Source organism: Agelaius tricolor, unplaced genomic scaffold (genome assembly GCF_023055355.1).
Source record: "Agelaius tricolor isolate 1412-34295 unplaced genomic scaffold, bAgeTri1.0.p SCAF_1, whole genome shotgun sequence".
NCBI lineage: Eukaryota > Metazoa > Chordata > Aves > Passeriformes > Icteridae > Agelaius > Agelaius tricolor.
The window spans coordinates 35,457,913-35,478,702 of NW_027269261.1; the positions used below are offsets into that span (position 1 = coordinate 35,457,913).

A 20,790-nucleotide genomic window follows, 5' to 3' on the forward strand; every position below is an offset into this window, starting at 1 on the left:
TTATTCAGATGTTTCTGACCACCTATAAAGAAATATGAAGGGATAACAGCTTACTCCATTTTTGGGGTAAAGATTGGCTAGTTTATAACTTTATTTTGCTCTTCTGGAATAATCACATGAAAGAGAATCACCTTTTGAATGTAGTGTCTTGGAGGAATTGTACAAGTCTCTTATTTCTCAGTGAGTTCAAATAGAAGTTTGCATGCAAATGGCCTTTTCCCACCTTAGTTTTCTTTCAGTGTTCCAGGCAGCTGTGCACAGTCTTCTTCACCTTTTTAGTGCATCCTGCTTCTGACTATCTCTTCTCCCGCTACCCTGCGTCAAATCATTCCGTGCTTCTGGTGATCTTCCTGGGCATGCCCACACCTCATGAATACTTCATTCCTTCCTTCATTCTCTGTGGATCTGCTCTGAACAGCTGAATAAGAAATGCAAGTGCTGTTGCAGCCACTGTCCAGCTCTGCAGTCCCACTTTGGGATTGTGGTAGGTATTTTTGTGAACTTGTGGTCTTGGTGGTGTTAGATGTAACTCTTGTTCCAATCTGGACATGGTGGGTTTGGGTGGGTCTTTTTTGTTTAAGGAGAAGATTTTGGGCTGTCAGAGTGCAGGCAGCATGGCCTTTTTTGAAAAACTCTTTATTTGCACACATTTCTGAAGCTCATTTTTCTTTACAGCTCCTTTTAAAATTACTAGTATTTGTTTCTTTTTGAAACGTGTATGAAAGTGTTGAAGGATGTACTGTGAGGGAAAAAAATTCACCCAAAAAAAGAGAAATGTTCAGAAAGGTGCTACTTTGGCTTTCAGTCTCTTTATCATAGAAAGGTAAATTGAAATAACAACCCCAAATACCAAAAAATCATCTGTTTTTAATTTAAATATATTTTAAAAAGCACACTATGCTGATAGAAATGCCTGAAGCATCTTGGTATTTGAGAATTAGGTGTATAGTTTCTTTTGTATCCTGCTAATGTCATCAGTTCTGTATGATTTCTACCTACAAACCAATACCATGGAGATCATTCAACGGGCTTTATTTGTGGTGTAACAGCCAGGGGTATTTATGCATAATATGCCTCCAGTTCCAAGTTATGCTCAAGTTATTGTTTTCCTACATCATACAGTAGGAAAGATGGTGTTTCCTCAAAGTTTGAGGTTGGTTGTTATAAATTACATTGTTTTGTTTTTCCTAGTTTTAAGTAGAACTTTAAAACTTGTGCATAGAAAGCAATCTTCCTTTCAGAAAGGAAATTTGTTGACTCTGTGTTTTCCTGTGACATGTTGAAAATGGCTGATCATTGCAACTTGGTAGCTCCCACACACAAGATTTGTGTAATGCCTGGTGGATCTTGCTACTGTCATTTGAGACTGTGGAAACGTAGCATGCTGAACTGATGATGACAGCAAGTTTGTACTGAGCAAAGGAGCGGTGATGTCTGGATGTAACATCCCAATTTTGTGGACTGTTTGGAAGTGGTGGTGAAGCTATTGCAGTGAGGTAGAAAGAAAATCAACTCCTTAAGCAGCTTTGGCAGACCCCAGATGCTGAAGAGTTCAGTGTTGGTGAAGGGGGTGACTGAAAGGAAACATAGCGGGCGTGTGGAGACACTGAAAATACTATTCCAAAGAGAGCTGTGGAGGATGCATTAAGAACAGCACTATTAGAGGTAATGGTGTATATCTGTCCTGTTGATGAGACAATAGACATCATTGTCTGAAGATACTGAAGAGATGTTTCCCTTTGTGGTAGAGGTCTTGCATGGGATCTTGATGAGATTTTTTTTTTTTAGAGACAGAAGAACTGGAAATCAACCGTGAGGGAAAATATCTTGTGTAATTCATCAGCCTTGGGTTATGTTAGACCTTGTTTTGAAATATGTGAAACACTGTGTGATATCTGCCTATGAGATTGGGTGACACTCTCAAAAAGAGGCTTGGCTTTAAAACACTGTTTGTCCTCCTGTATAGGGTCATACTGAGGCTGTGTGAGTGCAGTGAACTTTATTTAGAAATTCCTGAAATGATAATGATGATCCTTTTAGACTTCCTGAATCAAGATGCAGAAAAAACTGACAATGCTTGTTTGAATGTCCAGATTGTAGCTGTGGTTTGAATGAATTTTCTGCTGACTTCTGCATGAAGAAATTTAATTTCATCCTTGCAGTTCATTTTTTGTTTTATGGTAGATATAATTGCTAGCTGGGATTGCAAATGTTTTAATTCTCCAGTGTAGCTTGATGTGGGATATTGTTTTTCTGCTGATTTACGAGAGTGTGTCTGGGGAGTGATGCATTGCTCTGGTGTGTCTTGTGCCCCTTAGGGACCTCAGTGACCTTCAGCTGTTGGTTTCAGAGGGCTTCTGTGACTCTGCCTGGCCAAGAAGCTAGGCAGTAAGGTTCTCTAGAGATGCCACACTGTGTTAAGTGAATTAGATTTGGACTGTGCAGCCATTGGTTCTTACCAGCTCCAGCATGATCCTTTTTAGCAGGTGGATTAAGTCTATCAGCTCTGCAGTCCCTGGCTTCCATCAGTGTTGAGCCTGTGGATTCATTGGCACTGGAAAAGGTAAGTCCCTTAAAAGGGAATTTTCTTTGGAATAAAACCACCCCATTAAACCCAGCATCACTTTCAGGTAGTTTTTGAAGAGGCAATTGTAAGAGTTAGTGCTGTGTATTTAGCCCTTTATTACTAATGCTGCACATGCCAAATTACCATAACTTGGAGCATAGCTCTTGTGTTTCTCAGTGTAACTTTTGGAGTCTGACAAAGTTCTGCTGGATCCAAGGGCATCACAGAGTGCTCAAGAGCAGTTCTGTGGCTCTTCCTTGTGTGGTCCTGTTTGGACAGGGTGGGACACAAATTACAGACTGCAGTTGCTGTCACCGAGCATCTGCAGAAGCTACTTGAAGGATGCTCTTGCTCATCTTGCTCTGCAGTAGTGGGGCTGGTGCTGACCCAAAGAACTATGCAAGAACAAATGTGCTGAGCAGGAGCCATGCCTTCCAAATGTTTTGAGGCATTCTTCTTGTGTGTATGAAGGTGCTGACCTCTTTTCCAGAAGATTATGGTAGAACTACCATCTTTCAAGTGCAATTAGTGGTTATTGCCTTATAACTGTTCTGTTAAGACTTAGCAAAAGGAATGTTAAGCGTGCAGATGTTTGATCTGTGGAAAACATTAAGTATCTCTCAGGTACAGTCAGGTCGTACAGCTTTCTCTCTCTTGTTTAGAAGTTCATCAATGGATTGTTGTTTTTAATGTCCAAAAATAATGATGTGATTGAGACTTCCACTGTCTGTGGTGTAAGAGGATATCTAGATATTTACAATTCTTACTGTTCCACAGTGAACATTGTGCAGCAGTGGAAGGACTAATGATCTTTTTCTGAGTCAACTCACCTGCCCCCACCACATGTCTTGACCACATAGGAATTCAAATGCATTTCAGTTTTTTATTCTTAATCTATAGAACTTGAAATAGCAGTTAAACAGAGGGTAAAGCATTAAGAGAATAGTAGTGGAAAAAGAATTTAAAAACTGGGGAAGCAGGATAGATGTTAAAAACTTTCCTGACTTGCTTTTTAGACAATAATGAGAAATTTTCAGTTTCTGATCCATTTTGAAGCATCTCTGCAGAGGAAATTGAAGTTGTCTTGCCATATTTCCATCCTTTTTGCTTGGAAAACAGGTGCTGAATCATAAGCAAACATTCACTAAAATACGGTATTGGTGCACTGCAGTTTTCACTACTGAAGCTTCTGATGTAGCAAATAGGAGTTGTTGTAATCCATGTTACATTGTAGGTATCTTGACCTGGAAAGTTCCTCTTGTTAAATAAACATGATGGTAACTGACTCTGTTCTACTTTTCTCGCTCATTTTGCTCTTACAGTTTTCTAACTGTAGTCACTTTCCTTTTTAGATGCTAACATTTGTGTTGACTTTTTCTCAGCTAATTGAGGGAGCTTTATATTCCTGTATTTCACTTAATTTACCTCTAGGATTAACATTTTAGGGAGAAGTTCATTGTTTCTGATAACAAAATCCTTTCTCTTCTAGTCAAGACATCTGCTTTGTTCTGTGCTGTATTCCCCAGAAACATGAAATGTTCCCACTTCAATATTATGCTAAAATTGCTCCTGGCTAATTGCATGTAGAAGTACAGGATAAGTTTTTATCACTGTTTATAGTACTTTCATTTCTATACTTTCATGGTCAAGGGAAAAAAATCTGAAGTTTGTTTTAGTAATAAATATTTTTAAAATTATATGTAACTAAAAAAAACCCCAAAACAGTAAAAAAAAATCCTAAAACATCCCAAAACGAAGAAAAGGCCAATATTTGGACAAGGTAGGAGAACTAACAACCACTGTCTTTTTCCTTTAATGTCTTCCCTATAAAGAAGAGGTAGAATCTAAACTGCCTTAATTTTCAGTCTTTTGCTCTTGCATAGTCATGTTTAGATTCTCTAGTATTGTGCAGCCTGCCTGTGTGCCAGTTAGACTTGAAGACTTGAAGGGAAAAAAAAAAAGTCAACTTCTTAATTTTCCCCAAGTTCCAGGTTATATAAGAAGCACTAGTCACTTTTGGAATATAAAATATTTGATGTGAATATTAAACAAATCCTAATTTTTCTCTCTTTGGTAGTTCCCCTCTTCCTTTCTTCCCCACTTTGTGAACAAACCTTTACCAGCTGTAGTCTTCACCTTTAGTATGTCCATCACTGTTGGAATTCTTTTTTCTCTGATACGTTTATACAGATGTAATAATTTTTTGTAATTCAACATTCATAACATTCCTATTACAATGTGCTCCCATTAGTTCTTAGTTCCCACTATTGATGCTATTTTATTTAATTTTGGGAGTTTTCTAATTGTTTTTGTTATAACACACCGATGATTTTATTTGCTGAAAAGAATCCTGTTTGCTTTATGTATTTATGTATATAATGTGTATGATTTCAGATTATCTGTTCTTATATTCTTGTCAACTGATATATTGCTGACTGAATTCTCAAATGTTAATTTTAAGAGGTGTCATTTAAATAGTATCTAAAATCTCAGTTAAAAAATAGGACTGTCTGTCCCTGTAAGATTTGAAAAGCAACACCAAAATATTTTTTAAGTAATATACTATTGTACTCAGCCTCATTCCTGCCTCTGCATTGCCTGCCTGTTGCCTTTTACTTTCAAAGCTGGTGGTACAGGTAAACACTTCAAAGATTGAGGAAGAGGATGCACTTGAGCTCCCCTCAAAGCACTTTAGAGAGGAAGTACAACTGACTCATCAATGAAATTGTCTATACAGCAAATGCTGGTAAGTGTACTAATAAGCTGGAAAAACATTGTCTATGGTCTTTTAATTTTAGCAGTCCTGTAATAGGGCTACTGTTTAGATGAAAATGTATGTTTGCTTTTCAAGTTGAATGATAAGTTAATAATTCTGTCTTTAATACATCTCTCATCTTGGATCTAGAGTTGTCCATTTCTTTCAGACAATACAAGTTACTTTCTCTAGCCTGCTACCTGTCTTGACTCGCTTTCTTCCCTAGGCTATATTCTCCTGTTCCTTTCACAGGAAGAGTATCCATGGAAGCATGTATGACAATGCCTTAGATCTGCACTTAAGTCCTGCTGGTGATTTGCTAACTATGTTGAGTGTTTGTTACACTCAAACCATTTTGAATCCTTCTGTAGTCAGATTTATTTTGTCTCTCTAAGATATAGGGGGATACATGATCTGATAATGGGTAGGTGAATGTTATCTGGTTAAATTGTAACTGCTCTTGTCCACATGCTTAGTTTACTGCAAATGCAAACCAAAATTTATAGACTTAGTTGGAATTTGCAGTTGGGACAGAGTGAGCACCCTGTCATTTCTTGTAACCAATTAGCTGATAAGTGCTATCATTATAAGATAAGGTAATATTGACATGGTTTATATAGTATAATTTGTGTTCTTGATATCACTGGAAGTGGAAATTTAAAATTTGACCATTATTAGCCATCCTTAATTTCTATTCTCATTGTGTATGCTTTATGCACTACTGCTGCTCTACATTAAACTTTGGTTTTGTAAGCCCAAGAGAGCCCTTCAGTAACAGAACAGATTTTTGTAACTTATTTTAGAGAAACTTTCATTGTGGCAATTTTCTGGAAAAACTTACACAGGCATTTTCAGATGCTTTGGGTTTTGTTAGCTCTGAATTGATCCTCCCTACCCTCCTTACCCCTACCCTACCAAAGTTCCAAATACACTTTTTAATTAGTTTATTCTGTCAACTCCAGACACCTTCAGATGCATAGTTTGGAGTAGCTTCAGCTGTTAGATGTTTGCCATTGACTGAAAAATTTTGTGGAAGTTATGCTTAGACCACTATTGATTTTATCCCAGTGAGACCTAGAACTTTTGTGCACTTTTATTTTTTTTCTTTCCTTTTTTGGGGGGAGCTGCATATAGCAGACTTTCCATCAGTATAGGCTGGAATCCTTGTTTCCCTTCATTGTTTTCAAACATGGTTCTTAATGGCTTGGCAGACTATATTTTAAGCAAATCTCTGCTTGCTTATCTTACAAATTTTGCTTGCATTAACAAAAGCAAAAATACTTTCTGAAGTACTAGTTTCCCCCTCTGCTGCACAGCTGTTGAAAACACTAAATAGCATTTTGCTTTTCTGGTGCTGTCATTCCTGGTAAAGCTTGTCCATGTTAGAATTACTGATGTAGTTAATAGTGAACCCTGAGAAGCAAACAGGCTTTCTGTGACAATCTTTTTATTAAACATTCATAGAAACATCTGTTAACCCCAGTAAGGACTGAAGTAAATGCCATGCTGTCTCAAGGTAGTATTTTGGAGCTTAAGGCTCTCAGGGGCTTCCATCACTCCGAGTTAATTTTAGCTATGAGACAGATAAGTTCAAGGGACAGAAAACTTAAGGCTGTCTATTTGAATATTGAGAGACAGATGCTGCTTCACAAAAGTTCACTTATGAACTGCTTTTGGCCTGAAATGCCCATCTTCAAGATGTGAAGTGATACCAGACAAGTGTCACTGTGTGTATGTGGATTTTGTTAACCTGTAAAGGGACTGAAAGCTCAAATGGGATTGAGTAAGAAATGCAAGGATGCCTGTTGATGGGAACTTTGACTAAAGACAGACAGTGGTGTGGCCAAAAATTGGATGATTCAGATATAAAAACAGAAGGGAGAAACTAAATAGATTATAAAGATGACAGCTTAAGGTCTGTGTGAGTATCAAAGATCTTGATACACACTCTGAAGTGTGGTGGTAGCTGGTGTGGTGCACAGGAAGGTCTAGCAAAAAAAGTGTTAATAATGTAACTGAAGAAGATAACTGAGTGTGTGTAAGTTATGGGCAGTTTTGAGAAGAGGAAAAGGGAGAAGGTGAAGAAGGCAGTAACTAAATAAAAGCCTAGCTCTGTAGCTAGGTGAGGACAAGACAGTCTTGAGAAGGCTGCAAGATGCTTGAGCTGCTTGAGAGCAGTTGAGAAGAATACCTGTCACTGCAAGTGGAAGAGTGTCACTTGTAAGCAAAATTGTCTCACTGGATGATGAATCACTGGCAGGGAAAAGTACAGAAGAAAAAACTGAGCAAAGGGAAGAGTATTAATTCTCTGGGGCAGAAAGGTCAGCTGTAGATTTGGAATTTAAGGACTCTGTGCTTTTGATTTTGACAGAAACATGACATCTAACAGAAGTGATACTGCCATCCTAGAAAGTCATAGTAGTGTTAAATACCTGTTGGAGGGCTTTTGGCAGCCTGGTGGTTTACAAATGTGTTCAGAGAGCATTTGATGAGATAGATACTGAATAGTGGCAAGGTACAGTCTGTCAGGGTAAAGAACTGCACTATTTATTGCCCACTTACAAGCTTGTTTTTCTAGGTCAGTGGATCTGTGTGAAGAAATGTTCCTTCTGTTATTGTAATTAATTTTTATATTGATGGGCAGTGTGTGAGTGGGAGTAGCACTTAAAGCAATGCTAGAAGCATTGGTTAGGTTTTGAAGGTGTTTTGAGCACTTATTAGTAGAGTACATACAAGATTTTTGATTGCATAGTGTCAAGATTTTTGATTGGATAGTGTGGGTTAAATCTTCAGTAAAATCTTGGAGTATGTTGTTTTTCTGTTTGATTTTTTTTTTTTTTTAACCAGCTGGTCTTCATGCTTAGAGACATGTTTTATTAAACTTTAAAATTTTGGAGGTACTCAGCTTCTGACTTCAAACTGGGAATCTTTAGCTCCTCTTCAGTTATCCTAGCTAATCCCATAAGCAAAGGTTCTTCATTTTCATTGAAGTTGTGTGTATGTGTGTGTTGGAATGGCAGGAAGATTGGGTACATTTCTATGTTCCTCCTGATCTTACACCAGCTTAATGCTTGTTTTGTTCCCCATTTAATATAACTCCTAACTTTCCTTTGCCATGGTTTTTCTTCTTGTATTTTGCTGGTAAATGTTTTACCATAGTTCTGATTGAGTGTTTTTTTAAGCACTGTCTGAAAAATACAGAGGCCCAAATGTAAACATACATCTCTCTTTTTCTGGAGAAATGAAACTGTGACCTTTTCATAGAATCAGAGATTCACCAAATGGTTTGGGTTGGAAAGGACCTTAAAGATCATCTAATTCCAACCCCCTGCTCTGAGCAGAAACACCTTCCACCATCCAACCTGGCACTGAACACTTCCAGGGATGGTACATCCACTACTTCCCTGGGCAACCTGTTCAAATGCCTCACCACTCTCACTGCAGAGTTTCTTATATCTAATCTAAACCTACTCTGAATTTAAAGCAATTCCCTCTTGTCCTTTCACTAGATTCCCTTCTAATTTGTCCCTCTCCATGTTTCTTGTAGACACCCTTCAGGTAGGCTGCACTTAGGTCACCCTAAAGCCTTCTCTTTTCCAGACTGAACAAACCAAATTCTCACAGCCTTTCCTTATAGTAGAGGTGTTCCATCCCTTTGTGTCCCTCTTCTGGATTCAATCCAATAGGTCCTAGTCCTTCCTGTGCTGGGACCCCAGAGGTGGATGCAGGGTTCCAGGTGGGCTCTCACCAGAGCAGAGGGACAGAATCCCCTCCCTCCCTGCTGCCCACGCTGCTTTGGATGCAGCCCAGGACACGTTTGGCTCTCTGGGCTGTGAGTGCCCATGGCTGGGTCATGTGCAGCCTCTCACCCACCAGCACCCCCAGTTCTGGGCAGGGCTGCTCTCCATCTGCTCATGCCCAGCCTGTGCTGATACCAGGGGTGCCCCAACCCAGGTGCAGCACCTTGCACTTGCTCTTGTTGAACCACATGAAGTTGCTGTGGGCCTGCTTTTCCAGCTAACATTTTGAGCTAGCCCTGTGAGTATCCCTCCAGGAATACTCCTTGACAGTCTGTAAAGAAGAGATTCCTCCAACTCTTTCCTTCAACACCTTGGTGTTAGGGTGTTGTTTGAGCCATGCTTACCTTGAGTGAAGTGAGCTTGACAGGTATCTCAGGTCAATAATTCTAACAGTTGTGACTTCATTGATGTGTTGTCTTTATTTCCTACACAGGATGTTTTCTGTGGTTTAATTTATTTTATCAGATAATGACAATTTTTCTCATTTACTATTGTTTCTCATTTCACTCCTCCTTCCTAGGTAGCTGTAGTTCCTGGATGCTTGCAACTACATGTAATATGATGGACAGAATTAAAAAATAAAAAGCTCTTTGAGGCTTTTGAGTTAGAGAGTGTTTTCTGTAAAAGATAGTAAAATGTGACAGTCCTTGAAAACTTTATATCATTTGTGGAATCAGTGGGTTGTTTTTGATTCTCAGCTCCTAAAAGATGGAATTTCAAAAACTTTATGTAGAGAAACTTTCTTGTAAAGAAAGTTAACATCAGAGGAAGGTGAACCTCAAATAGAAAGATGATCTCATTCTTGTTTTCTCTCATCATCTTATGTATCATCACATCAACCTCTTGTCTGTAGTGAAGCTTTTTATACCTCTAAATTCCACAAAGATTAAGTTTCAAATGTGATAATGCCAGTAACTCTGGCAACTGAGATGCCTGTCACTTTTACTTTAAAATAAAAGCCACCTTTTTTGATAAAACAGTTGTAATAGTTGTAAAAAGCATGTTAGAAGCATGAAATTTTATGACAACTTTGTCATGTGTCCTCATTTTAGACAGGTAAATTGTCTTAAATTAGCTCACATAGTTCCTAAAAACAGTGTTTTGCACTAGTCAATACATTTTATATTCCTCCTCTTCAAAGACTTCTGAGAATTGATAATTTTCCCCCCTCAGAACAAAGATTAGATCAATTTTTGCAGATACTTTCCTAAATTCCAACAAAAGGAATAGGTAAGTATAACATGCTTGTCCAGGCCCTTTTTAAAAAGCTGTGTGTATACAATGCAATCAAAGAACGTACTGGTACACATGTACAGACAGAATAGTTTAATATAGGAGTGATGCATAGGGGATATATAGGAGATAATCTCTGTGTGATCATTCTCTGGAGATTGCATTAGTAGGGAAGCATAAGTCCTTTCATATCCTTTGTCTTCAAAGAGCAGTAGCCAATGCAGCTAAATACTGCAGACAGTTGAAGTTTTGTTGGCTAATAGCTCCTGTTCTTACCATAGCAAAACCAGTAAGTGTCTGTAATAGCAGTAAGTTCTATTCCTGTGTAACTTGCTACACTCCACTAAGCTTCAACAGTTCCCCTAGTGTTTAGATAGCACAGGTTTGGATGCGTGTCTCAAGTGTGCATTACAGCAGTCTTTCTTTTCTCTCTGATTTCGGCAGCAGTTTCCTATGTAAGAAATACGTGGCAGGGGAGAAAGATATCAATAAGCCAATGCCTCTCTCTAGCCTCCTATTGCATCAAGCAGTTACTTTCCATTTTTCTTCTTCATTATGGGTTGGTGAGGAGATTTTTCTGGATTTTCACATGCAGTTTAGGTATCCATGATATGGAGGTGTGGCTGAGATACAAGTGCACAGGTTGGTACTTCCCTGATGACCTTGATTGACAATTCTTTTGCTTCCTGGTAGGTGGGAGCCGTAACTCTTAGTATAAGGACTCTGTTGTAGGCTGGAGGAAGAGGAAGACTGCAATAAAGAGGATAACTGGTAAGTAACAATTATCCCCCTCCCATAAAAGTCCTCCCAGTTTATGGCAATTGTTCTGGAAAAAAAAGTTTGATTCTGGATGAAAAAGGCCCATTTCTGAGGCTTCCCAGAAAATGTTCTATATTACCTAGTGGCATATCTTAAACACTCAGAATGTCAGAGTAGCTAAGAATAGTTGTTTCAAGCTTTGAGGGTGCAAAGAGCAGTCTCAATATGAAAGGCTTCAGAGTACCAGTTATTTCCATGTATTTCTGGATTAAAAGTGCTCAAATACAATGCTAGGAAGTCTATTAATTTTCGGTGCAGGTGAAGAGCATGGTTTCCATGCAAAAGGAATATAGGCATTTTAAAGCTATATCTGCTGTTTATCCGTACAGCATTTTGATGTTGTAGGCAAACATATGTTCATTAATTGAATTGCCTCTGACATGTGTTTGGAATGATGTGTTTCATTCCAGTACTCTTAAAATCTTTAATATTTCTGGGTGATGGTAAAACAGGCTTGAGGATGGACTACTTGGTGTTTATATATAGGTATCAGTAAATCCCAATAAAATAGCACATGTATTTGTAACCAGAGGAAGAAAAGCCTGAAAAAATGACAGCTACCTGTCTTTGACAGCTACCTTCCATCTGTACTTGAGCAAAATGAGTGGTGCCACTTAAAATTGGTATGTTTTGCCATTAGGGTAGCCTTGAAAAGCAGGTGACTTCCCAATGCATTGAAAAGGATTGTGTTGAAAATTATTCTGAACTTCTTGATGCTGTGTGATGAAAATTACTAGTTTTATGTACAGCATCAACATTGCAGTTTTTTTGGTGTTGATTTTCAGTATAAAGTGCATGAGCATGATTACTGTGCCAGAGCCGGCACTAAAAATTACTGGAGAGCTTTCAAGAATTGTCTTGATTGCCCTTGGCTACCTGATAAGTTTCATAAGGCATTGATAGCACATGGTAAAAAATTGGTCACATTAAACAGGGAAAGTTACAGTGCTTTACAGGTAAATTTTGCAGTGTTTTTGCAGGTTTAATCACAAAAACAAGTTGTGGAATGCTCATTCATTGAGTGATGGTTGCCATCCTTCTGAGTGGGCAATGAGTTGGGTTAAATTTGTGTTTTCAGAACATAAGTGTCCAGAAGGCCTTGAGAAGAGTTGGTAGGGTAGTTATGCTGACAAAGAAATCTGCTTAGCCAAGTAATTTTTTTACATTATTTGCTGGAATCTACATGGTGATCAAAAACAAGCTATGGGCAAAGCAGGAGGACAGATGGATTACAAATGAGTATCATATGAGTTTGCCTTAGGGTCTTGAGTATGCAAGGATAAATGGTTCCTTTCTACAGGATAGAATAAAGCGTTGTTATGAATTAAAATTGCTGTTCCTTGCATCTTTCAACAGTACTTTAACAAGAATGGGAATAATTGGAGATTGAGATATACTTGGTTTGGTACTAGGCTTTTTGTTAAATATGTAAATATAAACTAATCTTGTAAACTTTGCAAATGTCAAACTTTTACTTGACCTTCAACTACATAGAAGCATTGCCTTCAAAGAGTTTTACTTAAAAATCAGTTGATGATTCATAATTTAATACTTCCCTTGGTTTTATTGTCATCAACTTTGCAAGAGTTATTTTTGGCAACATTACCGTTGTGCTGTCATAGATTTCCACCCTTCATGCCTTGAAAGCATATTAGTGCCTTAAAGCCATATTAATGCTTGATCTGACTTTCTTAACTTCAGCTCTATATGTATGTAGTCTGGTAGCTCAGCAAGTATAGAAAGACAGAATACATGAAGTTTTCTGTAAGTGTGGCAGGGTTCTTCCTGAGCCCTTTGAAATAGAGCTATTCTTTCTGCTTCAATTTCTTAATCTGAGAAACTGCTATGTATCTTTAAGAAATTAGTGTGCTCATGTATTTAAGTGTCTCTAATAACCAAGTTATTAGAGTTGAGGCTAAAGGGCCAGGCTTACTGGGCTCTGAAGATAAGTGGAGTTATCCCACAGTTGATTTTAATGCAATGCTAGTGAGGTTATTGGAGCTGAAAAGAAAATAGTGAATTAGTACTGCGAACTTACTGGCATCTTCTTGGAGCTATTAAAAGTCATATGTATTTAACTTGTATCCACTTTCAGATGTCTTGAAGGAGAAAGAACCACTTTGGGCACACATGTCAAATGAGGAGTGTGTTAAAGGCTGGCACGTATGTCTTTAGCCCTTAGTTTGCTGAAAGTTACACAGTGACCCTTTCCCGAGCAGTTTGTCTCTTGCACTGATGCTACTGGGAGAATGCCCATTAGTAGCTCTAGCTGTAAACAGCATTGATTTCTGCTTTGATATATCTAGTTGGTACCCATGCCATCTTACTGCTTCTGATTGGGAGCAAAGGGCTTTATAGTCAGCTGCAAGAAGAAGCAAACAGATTCAATGCAAGACAAGTCCTTTTTTTATTTTCTCATTTTTCTTAGAAAACATGAAAAGTCTGCTTAATTGCTTTCTTCCTTCTTCCTACTCCTCTGAGTTTTTCAGAAAATTGTAGTGGTAATATTCTTGTAGGTTTCTGTGCAGCTTTTATTTCCCATTCTACCTTTCCCCTTACGATTTGGAAAAGTGGCATTTCCCTACTCTGGCAACACCTGATTTTCCTCCTCAAAGGAATTATATGGATACAGTGAATAACTTCTATTTATGTGTGAAATTTCCCATATGGAGATGATCAAAAGACATTAACAACAAAATAGTGTGTGATGTGATATGGAAGTGTCATAGTTACTGGTACTCCATTGCATGCACAGGGAACCATTAGCAATCTGGCTAATAATTGATAGCTTTTAGATGATTATAGCTAATGGTGATTGTTATAAATTATGCATAGACCTCAAAGTAAAAAAAATACTCTGAGGCCAGAAATTGTTTTAGATATATATCCTACTTAGAGTAAGGGAGAAAAGATGACTGGTTAGTTAGGAAAAATTTGAAGTTTTGCAGAAAGCAGTAGAAAATAGTTGGTGACTGATATGGAATGAGAAGTACTGCAAAGTGATTTAAAAATGAAAAAAAAAAAAACCACAACAAAACCCAACCCTGAAGTCTTAAGTGATGATGCATGCAGCCAACTTCCTAAGAAACAAGAAATGCCCACTGTAACCCACTACACTGGGCTGAAATGATGTTTGTTCAAGAAAAATCTCACACATAACACAGAAGATTATTTAGTGCTAAGAAGTAAATGTAGCTGAAGTAACATTTTGAAAGTGTTCTGTTTGCAGGCTGCTTTCCAGGCAGACAGATTTGGTGTTCGACCACACTTCTGTGAAGCATGTTTTCCATGTGTTGAACTGGAGTGGCACTTGGTGCAATTTGCTGTGACTCTGTTGGGCCCACTCTCCCACTGGGCATCTCTCTGAAGAGTTGTTTGCTGCTTTCTTTGTAGCTCCAGTCAGGCACCTGGAGCCAGCAGTTAGAGCAGCACTGCCAGTAAGGGGTCACCTGCTGCCATCAAGGCTGTAGCCACCATGCCTTGAGGCTGGTAGTCTACTGTGTTATTCATTGGGTTGCTGCTCTTCTTTCCTTAATCTTCTTTTTTGCTGTCATTGTAGCCTTCAGAAGTCCCTGTGGTTTTTACCTCCACTACCAGTTTCAAATACAGCTTTGGTTTTCTTGTTGTCATCCTAGTGTGTCTGAGCAATTGTCTCCGAGTAGCCCAAGTCCACATATACTTTATTTTGAGCTTATACAAATTACTCAGGAAGTGCCTGGGAAAGGTTGGGTTTGCTTAGACTGTTGGTTATTGTATACTGAATGTGTGAATTGGTCTACACTAGAGGCTGAGAAAAACTTTAGCCTTTTTTACAGGGACAGCAAATTTTAATAAATATTTGCAACAGGGGAGTTAGCTATCTTTCAGGTACACAAGAGGGGAAGAGGCTTTTCTAAAACTCAGTATTAAAATTTCAGTGAAAAGCATTATTGTAGTCGGTTTTTGTTCCCAAGATATTATGATACATTTTCTTCCTTGATGACATTGTATGGAGAAAAATATTCATGGTTGAAGTACACTTAAGAGCTTTAGAAAAGCATAATTTGATAAATTTTATCAGTAATACAAACAAAAGGCCAGATCATGAGTGTTTGGGAGTTACTTGCTTAGTACCAGTCCTAATTGTATTGGTTTTGGCATTGACAAGGAACTGGTCTTATTCCAGCATATGTGAAAATCTATGAAAGAAAATGACAACTATTGTCTAAAAGTTTAACTATCTTTTCATGCTTTCCTAGTAAATTCAAGCATTCAGAAAGTTTTATTAAGTGTTTTGAGCAGACGATGTGCTATACATGATGAAGGCAAGCAAGAGAGCCGTGTTGTGCCTGGGTGTGTGACTAATAAACACTGCAGGGCAGAGCAATACTTCCTACAATCAGTTGCTCAGCAAAAGGTTCAGATTAAAGCATTTTTTGAGGCTTCTCTCATGGAGATTTCCTACCTTGTGTGTACACTTGAGGGAAGAACTCTATGCTTTGTAGCTCTTCTTCCATTTGATTTTTTGCATTGACTTGGTAATCTGTAGTCTCCTCATTGTTTTCATTGGCTATAATTTACTTCAACAATTCTTCATACTTGCTTTATTAAGTAGGTGATAGGAGCTGTATAGGTGGTTCATGAGTCATACACTGTTAAGCAAGATAGGAAAGAAGGGTGGCAAAAAGTGAGTTTGTTTTTATAATGTTGACAGTTATTCACTTAGCTCTTCAGGAATACCGAGTAATTAACACTTGCTTAACACAGACTTATTAATATAATGAAGCAGGACTTCAAGTGCACTAGAAGCTGAAATAGAGGTGTTGGACTGCAGCATAAGGAAGGGCAATGCTAAATGCTAGAATGTTGGATGCTGCAGTACCAGTACATTGGGATACTGTGCCATTAAAAGAGTAGATTTTTGTATTGCAATCAGTTCTGGAAGTGGCAGGATACATATTAATGCTTGCACATGATTATGAGTTGTGCAAGAAGTAAGGTATATTATATATGTCCAGAGAAACCAGGAGTTTCTGACCCTCCTGCTTATATTTTGGAGGGAGGCAAAAGAGAAAGAAATTGTTAAGGGAGGGGAAGGGGAGACTAAAAACTGATTATTTAGTGAACAATGTAATGTCCGTTGGGACACAGTTGGAAGGGCATACTGTAATTAGATCATTTGACCTGGAATAAAAGATCTTCCCTGAAGCCCTCCTGAGAGTCAAGGTTTTCATCTTCCTTCACTAGTTTCTCCTCTTTCCAAATATATATACATGGCATCTATTCATATTGAGAATTCAGAAATAGGCATTTTAGCTCTGATAAATCATAATTGTTAGTTCATGTATCTCCTACTTTTTATAATCAGTCTCTTGTGGCAATCTCTGCACATAGAAGTAAATGTATTTTTTTTGCAGTTTCAGAGCTCCCTGTTTTTAAAGCAAGTATGTTTCAATGTGTGTATCAGACATATTTTTAGGATGTGAAAGAACAGTTTATGCCATTTAAAACTTTCTGACTTGGACTGTAACATAGATCTAGCAGTAGCTTACAGGAAAATAGTGTTCTGGAAACTGCATCATTTAAGGAAATTTGGCACTTAAACTAAATGTTAAGGACATAGTAAAATTATTCATGCAGTTGCATTGCTCAATAATTATAAATTCCTACTTCTGGGGTTGCTTAAGAAGAGGTCTTAAGATTTTAATTGATAGTTAATCATCTTAAAATCATACTCCAATTCTTAGTTTCTAAATTTTTGGAAGAATGTTTATGAATGGAAGGAGAAATATTTTCAGCACCAAGCGAAACATTTTGGAGAGGACAAGCCAAGACACAATGGAGAAAATGCTTAGTACTCATTTTAAGGATTCTCCTGTTAAGTTGCTAATCATGTCAGGCTTCACCTTGTGCTGCAGTACAAATGTAGAGAACATAGTGCTGCCTATAACAGGTTTAACTCTGAAACAGTAGAAATTAATGAAACCCAGACACCTATTTCTTGGATACTACTCTAAAAGAAGGGGAGGTCTTATATTTGGAGTAGTAGTTCCAGTAGGGTCATTAATTATGCCTCATCTCCTACATAGTTTTAGTTGGTAGAATTCAGCATACTTACAGGTTACTGCATTTTCCAACACCAGATTCTTGTATTTTAAGCCAGAAGATGCCATCCAATCTGACCTCCGGCTTAGAATGACAACTATAATTTTAGCCAGTGAAACTTAATTGAAGAGACTAATAGCAGGATTACTCAGATGCAATAACCAGTGAAAATACTCAGATGCAGTACACACCATAAACCATAGAACTCATTCTTTCCCAGAAAACCTTTAAATTGAAATTCAGGCCTTCCTTACTCTAAGTTGAAAATGGGCATTCAGGCTAGTTGTGTTCAGATTATGTAATAAAAGCAAGGGTGCTGGATAAAAAATTGCATGTTTGTAACATCAAAACTTAAGCTCTTAATAATTTTAACATTTTGGAAAGAGAAGCAAAGATCCTTTTTCTACTTGCTGTAATAGGTTTTTTGGTTTGGATGCTTTGAGGTAGAACTGTCCTGTACCATGCTTATAGTAAGTCTCACAAAATGCTAAGTTTTAACTTTAACAATAGATTATGTAAGAGTACAAAATATGAAGTCAAACTTTATACCACAAGAACTCATGTCTGCATGATGAAATATTAACATCAATGGTTTAGAATCAGATCTATTCTGTCTTGCAGAGTTTTGCTTTCCAACCAGGCAGTTTTCACAGGCTTTCTGATTTGTGGTAAGCCTTCTCAAATCCCTGCCGAGACCTTGAGAAGATCCTGCTGTCTTTTCCACATCTGTGGCTGGTTTGTTCACCTGTTGTGTGCCTTCTCAGGGATCTCCTGGGCTTGCTTGTGTCTCTGCCTGTCTGCTGTCTCATCCTGAGACTGTGGCAGCTTCCCCTGGCTGGGTATAGTTAGCTGCCTCCAGCAAAAGGGGAACTTTCTCTTTTTCATAAGATCTCACCTGAAAGAGTTCAACACACTGGACACAGCAAACATGCAATCTTCTTCATGTTCTTTACCAAATGCTGAGTGTTTTTTTAATTGATGAATAGCTCACTCAGCACTGAGTACTACAAGTGCAGTGAGCTCAGAGTGAGCAGAGCACTGCTGAGGATACCCCTGCACATTCTGGGATACCTGACTTCCATATAGGAAGAGCATAGCTGAACTAATGAGCACTTGACAGGTTGATCTGTTGTCTCTCTTTTCTGATTGTATAGGAACCTGGCAGAATTCCCCAGAGACTGCAGTCTGCCTTGGGTTGCTGCAGCGGCCCCACAGCACTGCAGCTTATGGTTCACTACAGGGTGGTTGCTTTGTGGTGAACCATAGGAAGCCTGGCTTGAGACTGTTGCCAGCTGCAGTTTCCAATGCTGGTACAGCTCCAGAGGCAGGAGAAAGGCAGGGTTCTACAAATAGTAAGACCAAGGAAATGACATAAATCTAAAAATCAGTTATCTAAAATAAACCGCATCTTTTTCCATTGCAATTTCTCACCAAGGCTTTGTAGTAATAGCCTGTTCCCAAGTGTTCTATTTCTGAAGAACATTTTGCTTCCACAAAGAATTAGCATCTTCAGCCAAAGCTTGAACCTTCCCTGTGATTATTAAATATGAGATGAATTCCCTACCAGTCTCTCCTCTGTTGAGGACTTCAGTTCTTTTTTTGACAGGGCAGGAGAACAGAATGGTTGACTACTTTTGAAGCGTAGTCAACCATTCTGTTCTTCTGCCCTGTCATCTATCCTACTGTTTCAAAGTGCATACTTACAAGCTGGTTTGCCTTGAAAGCTTAATTTTATTGAAATTTGCCTGATGTGACTGGACAGGAATCTTGAATTACAGAAGATAACAATTTTAATATTATACCATCACCATAGTCTTGTGCTGTAGTCATATGCTCATGAATAGTTCTTTCACTTTATTTTACCTACAGTATGTATTAAAAACCAATATTTATTTGTTGTTTTGAGTTGTTGTGATCAAATATAGCAGTTAAATAGCTTAATCAATGTGGCTAGCAAGAAAGACAGCCTGCATTTGATGGTGTGTTTTGAGGTGGTGTGCTTTTTTGATTTTTAAAAGGGCATTGCCATAATGCAAGCCTGGATGAGCATCTCAAATTGCATTAAGGGTTATACAGATTAAAAACAAGCATCTTTTTCTGTTCAACTTATACAGAAAGTAAGTGCAGGATGCCAACAATGTGAAACTGCAAATAATTAGTGGAAATCTGGTTAGCATGACGGCTAACATTGGAAATGTAGAAGTGACATGATTTGTATTTGGTATCTTAGCAAGACCTTAATAAGGATTTAGAGATAATGACACTGTGGGACAGTCTAGCAATCTGAGGGTGGCAGCTGCACTTTTTGTGAGAGTGACCATTTGTCCTTCAGCCTTTCTATTTAATTATCTTTCCTTTTTCTCTTTTGCTTAGGCTATGGTTACAGTGAGACAGAAGTAATAGATCTGAATAATTATTCTAATTTAATATTCATTATTGAATATTAAGCAGATCATTTTAAATACAGGTCATTTGAATTATAGATTGCTTTTGCATGGCAGCAAACTAAACCTTTCCTTAGGTATTGGTGTTAGATGTGCAGTCTGCTTATTTTTGTTTTGACTTGCTCTTAGTGCATAGCTCTTGTTTTTTAATCAGTTCAAGAACCTTACTAATGGTAACTAACTTGTGCTCTTACGAAAAGGTTCCTAGACGTGTTTGTAACATTTTTTTGAATTGGAAAAGTTCATTCTAACTTCTTCAGTGGGTTCAGTGTATAAAGAGAAGTATTATGGCTATTTTTATTACAATTCTGTAACAAGACAAAAGATCCCATTGAATGGGGTATGTACATGGATTTTAAAGATGAAGGTGCAAAAGATCTAGAACCTGCAAGCTAAAACTTAAGAAAAAAATTCATTAATGTTAAGGCTGGTTAAGCTTTAAATTAGTATTTTTCCTGTTACTCGCAGTTTTAAAGTCAAGTTCTGGGTAACTTTCTAGAAAGATTCATAGGCTTACTTGGAGACAATAGCTGCTTGTTTGTTTTGGTGGGGTGGTATATGAGTGTTACAAAAGTCAATTTATATAATACCAATTCTTCCACTTGGTATTGAAATAGTTTGGGGATCCATATGTATGAATGATTACAAAATTTATTAGAATGGAGTGTAAAGCAAGGGACTAATGGTCTACACTACTGAAGACAAAGTCATCTGGACTAGTCAGCATGGATTCACTGTGATGAAGTCATGCTTGACCAACTCAATAACCTTCCATAATGATATGATTGGCTTGGTAGATGAGAGGAGAACAGTGGACAATTGCCTGCTTTGGCTGCAATAAGGCTTTTGGCACTGCTTCCAATAAGATCCTCATAGAGAAGCTGATGAAATATGGGCTGGCTGAGCAGACAGTGAGGTAAAACCTGGTTAAATGGCCAGGTCCACAGAATGGTGGTCATTAGTTCAAAGCCTAGCTGGATTCTGGCAGCTAGTGATGTACCCAGGAGTGAGTACTGGAACCAGTCCTGTTGAACATCTTCATTAATGATTTGGATGATGGGGCAGATTTGTTGATGATACAGAACTGAG

At 38.0% G+C, this 20,790-nt stretch overlaps 1 protein-coding gene across 2 annotated transcripts in view; it reads left to right on the forward strand.

Moving 5' to 3' along the window:
* Positions 1 to 20,790, forward strand: part of CRIM1 (cysteine rich transmembrane BMP regulator 1) — a 175,881-nt gene that overhangs the window by 28,037 nt on the left and 127,054 nt on the right. Inside the window, exons 1-2 of one of the 2 annotated variants that reach the window (XM_071429520.1) lie at positions 5,189 to 5,312; positions 11,048 to 11,125. The exons of the other annotated variant lie outside the window; for it this stretch is intronic. The gene's annotated coding sequence lies outside the window, so the exon portion shown is untranslated. Of the gene's footprint in view, positions 1 to 5,188; positions 5,313 to 11,047; positions 11,126 to 20,790 lie in introns of those variants that run through there. 2 annotated transcript variants of the gene reach the window in all.